This window comes from Littorina saxatilis, linkage group LG4 (assembly GCF_037325665.1).
Source record: "Littorina saxatilis isolate snail1 linkage group LG4, US_GU_Lsax_2.0, whole genome shotgun sequence".
Lineage (NCBI taxonomy): Eukaryota > Metazoa > Mollusca > Gastropoda > Littorinimorpha > Littorinidae > Littorina > Littorina saxatilis.
This window is the reverse complement of record NC_090248.1, coordinates 49,560,040-49,565,039: the sequence shown is the minus strand read 5'-3', so window position 1 is coordinate 49,565,039 and position 5,000 is coordinate 49,560,040.

Sequence of the window (5,000 nt, the reverse complement as noted above, 5' to 3'; positions counted from 1 at the left end):
CTTTGAACTTTCTGGGGTCAAAAGATCAGACGGGCATACGATGGGTAACCCATTTAGTAGGTATTTCAGAGAAAACTTTGTGTCTCTGAACATGTGTCTCCGTCTCTGTCTCTGAACATGTGTCTCCGTCTCTGTCTCTGTGTCTGTGTGTCTGTCTGCCAGTCTCTGTCTCTGTCTCTGTCTCTGTCTCTCTGTCTCTCTGTCTCTGTCTCTTTTCTCTCTCTCTCTCTCTCTCTCTCTCTCTCTCTCTCTCTCTCTTTATTCTTGTAAAATAAAGTTCGTTCGTTCGTTCGTTCGTTCGTTCGTTCTCTCTCTCTCGCTTTCTCACCTACCCACACACACACGTACACACATACACACACACACACAAACACCTACACACACACACACACACACACCACACACACACACAGATACACATACATATACGCATACATATAAGCATGCGCACACATGCACGCGCACACAACATGCACACTCGCATGCACACACACGCACACACACACACACACACACACCGTTCACACACACACACACACACACTCACTCACTCACTCACTCTCTCTCTCTCTCTCTGCTCTCTCTCTAATGATTAACTTGTGGGGTCCTGATTTGGCCTATTATGGTCCGCTGGACCCGAAAAGCAATAGCTAACTAACTAACTAACTCTCTCTCTCTCTCTCTCTCTCTCTCTCTCTCTCTCTCTCTCTCTCTCTCTCTCTCTCTCTCTCTCCTTAAGTTAAATCTTTCTCTGGAATCACAACCTGTTCAGCAGGTAACGGAACATCGTGTTTTGGGTGTGATAGTCGATCAAGAATTAAAATGGCAATCTCATGTACATTATATTTGTCAAAAAGTATCCAAGAATTTGTTTCTGCTATCAAAGTTAAAGCAATATGTCGATATCGCAACACTAAAACTATTTTATCATGCCCACATCTTATCCCATATTAATTACGCATCAACTCTTTGGGATGGCGTCTCTGATATTCACATGAAAAAATTAAACTCTCTACATCGTCGGGCAGCTAAAATCATGGTAAATGGTCCACAATTATCAGCTGATTTGAAGTTAAAGAATCTAAACTACCTGCCGCTAGTTAAACAGTTACAGTTTAATAAGACTGTAATGATGTATAAAGTATATCATGGCGAAGTGCCCATCTATATTCAGGACCTATTTCACAGAGTCACCGAAAGGTACGGGTCTATCAATTTTCTACCACCAATACCCAGGATTGATTTGTTCAAAACTAGTCAAGCCTTCTCTGGCGCTATGGTGTGGAACTCCATTCCGTCTGTAATAAGATCATTAACCTCACTAAAGAGTTTTAAACAAGCTCTGCATAATCATTTTATGTCTACCTAGTTGGCTATACTAGTCTTAACACGTGCAAGTAGCTGTCAACAATTGGCAAAGCTTTATGAATTACACAAATATGTTCTTTATTATATGTATTATGTGGAATTTATGTTGCGATTTTCCATCATCACTTCATCATCATCATCATCATCATCATCATCATCATCATCATCATCATTATCATTTACACCATATAATCATTATTAGCAATTGTGTAAACGTTGGTATCGTGTGAATTTTACCGTCGATCACTTTCCATGTGTTAACATGTTGCATGTTTCGCTTTCGATTTGTATGTTGCTTACTTTGCCATTTTATTGTTTATGTTTATTTGCTTGTTTGCTTACTTGTCGATTGTTTGCTGGTTCGTTCGTTTACTTTGTTTATTTGTCATGTTGCTTTACTTGTTTATCATTTATTAGATATTTGTATTAGAAGTAAGGACCGGTTGTAAGAAAAGGCGTCGCCTTAAACCTCTATCCTTGAAAAATAAAGTTCCATCATCATCATCATCATCTCCTGCATTGGTCTAATCGTCAACGATGCTCTGTTGGCAAAAACAGAAGATCACTAATGGTATCAAAAATTGTTCTGCTGCGTTAAGTAGCGTCGATTACGCTCTGGACCATCGTGAGAGGTCACCGCTGGTGCTGAATGTCGTTGACAACTATTTAACGACTATTATCATCTGCAAAAGTTCGACACCTTCTGCCCAACACGTCACGACTCTCCCTCCCAGCCTTGACACAGACGTACACAGACAGACACACACAGACAGACACACACACAGACAGACTCAGACAGACAGACACCAACACACCGACACAGACAGACAGATAGACAGATAGACAGACACAGACACATTCGCATGCACAGACACACAGACACAAGGACACACACACACACACACACACACACACACACACACACACACACTCACACACAGCGAGAGAGATATATATAGGCAGAAAGAAAGAGAGACGGTGAGAGGCACAGAGAAAGAGAGAGACAGAGAGAGAGAGAGAGAGAGAGAGAGAGAGAGAGAGAGAGAGAGAGAGAGAGAGAGAGAGAGAGAGAGAGAGAGAGAACGGCACAGAGAGAATGAGAAAGAGAGAGATGAGTTGAGAGAGAGTTAGAGAAAAAGAGACAGACAGACAGAGAGAGAGAGACAGACAGAGAGAGCGAGCTAGAGACAGAGAGGGAAGGAGAGACAGAGACAGAGAGAAGAGCAGAGACAGAGAGATAGAGAGAGAGAGAGAGAGAGGACAGAGACAAACAGAGAGAGAAACAGACAGAGACAGAACTCAGAACTCAGAACTCAGAACTTTATAACATAAGGATAAAGGTTTTCGGCTTAGCCTAATCTTCCAACCTGTCCTTGGAACATATACAGAGAATAATTGTAAACAAAGCAAAGACTGCACACATACCTCATCAAAGTATTAAACTAATAAAACATCAAAATAATGGTCGAGTATAAACATAAAAAATATTGGACTCACAAAGTCATATAAAACAAAACCAGACACAACAAACGTAAATGTTTTTTAAAATTTCTTTAAAAAGTACAGCAATGTATTGCTGAACAGGGCCATATACAGGCAGCTAAAGTTTCAAGAAGAAGGGGGAGGGGGACGAGGGATTACACATTCAGATTAACTACATATACAATATTTAAAAAACAAACAAACACAAGAGTATTGCATACATTATCCGAGTACACAATGGAAACTAAACATCAGGGGCAGTTTGTAGTGTGATCAAATGTGTGTGCAACTGCCTTTTAAAGGCCTTTAAGGATGCGGATCGTTTGATTTCTATTGGCAAAGAATTCCACAGAGATGATCCTGAAAAAGCTAAGCTGGATTTATAAAGATCTATACGAGGAATTGGAGGAAGTAAATTTTGAGACCCATACCTCTTCGTAACATGTGTAAAATAGGATTGCACATAACTGGGCACATCACCATGAACTAATCTAAGACAGAGAGAGAGAGAGAGAGAGAGAGAAAGAGGCAGACAGAGAGAGAGAGAGAGACAGAGAGAGAGACAGAGAGAGAGAGAGAGACAGAGAGAGAGAGAGACAGAGAGAGAGAGAGAGACAGAGAGATAGAGAGAGAAATCGCAATGGAATGGATTGCACTTTCCAGTTATCCTCGTTGTAGGCCCCGCAAACACGATGACCTTTACAATAGCAGGGAAAAATACGTAGGAATCAGGGAGGTTTCTCGCAGGGACATTCGCCGCAAAGAAGAAGAAAAACTGTCCCAAAACGCCTAAAGAGTTCTTCACTTCGGTTCAGTGTTAGAAAAGTTGTGGAAGGTTGGGCATAACTGTCGATTGCGTGTTTCGTCTGTATTTGTTTCTTTATTTTTTGCTTTCTTTGTTTTTCTTTCTGTCTTTGGTTTTATATTTAGTCTAGTTTTGACTAAATGTTTTAATACAGACGGGGAATCGAGACGAGGGTCGTGGTGTATGTGTGTCAACTGTGTGTGTGCGTTTGCGTGCGTGTGTGTGTGAGTGTGTGTGTGTGTGTGTGTGTAGAGCGATTCAGACAAAACTACTGGACCGATCTTCATAAAACTTGACATGAGAGTTCCTGAGTATGATATACCCAGCCGGTTTTTGCGATGAATGTCTTTGATGACGTCATATCCGGCTTTTTGTGATAGTTGAGGCGGCGGCATTGTCACGCCCTCATTTTTTCAACTAAATTCATTGACATTTTGGTCAAGCAATCTTTGACTCAGTCTGGACTTTGGGATTGCATTTCAGCTCGGAAGCTTAAAATTTAGTTAATACTTAATTAGTTTGTTCATTAAAGTTGTCATTTAAACAATATTTTTCTCTGACAGATTAAGAAATCATCGCATTGTATTCCTCATCTTCTCATGAATTCAAAAATATATAAATATGATATGTTTACTTTAAAAACGCGCTCAGAATTAAAGAAAATAGGTTGAGTATAATGTTTGCATGGTTCGCGGAGACGAGCGTGACCCGTCTCGGTCTTCGGGTATGGTTAGCCGAGACTATCTAAATGTAGTCTTGTCGATGACTGGTTTTTGGAGTTGATCTTTTCAAGAATTTAAACAAATTGCACACAGCGTTTCGTTCAGATTCCTGTGGCGATCATTACGTTGCCAACGAGTTAATGATTTGAGTGGGGTCTGGCTTCCAATACGTCCCTTTTGTTTGTGGAGAGAAATTACGAAGGCGTTTGTGGAAGGGAAGGAGTCTGGGTGACGATGATAAAAATCGAAGGCAAGATGCGCTGCTAATTTTTCCTGCGGCGGAAAACTTTTTGTTTGCGAATGCGTTTGTCATTGCCGTTAGGGGGGGGGGGGGGGTCGAAATAAAAGCAAAGAGCGTTGCCAGTGTACAAACAAAACCTGTCTCTCTACCCTTTGTTCTTTCTCTCTTTTTCAGTGGTTTTGCTGTGCTGCATAGCACGCTCTTCTGTACCTCTCTTCGTTTTAACTTTCTGAGCGTGTTTTTAATCCAAACATATCATATCTATATGTTTTTGGAATCAGGAACCGACAAGGAATAAGAAGAAATTGCTTTAAATGGATTTCGAAAATTTAATTTTGATCATAATTTTTATATTTTTAATTTTCAGAGCTTTTTTTTTAAT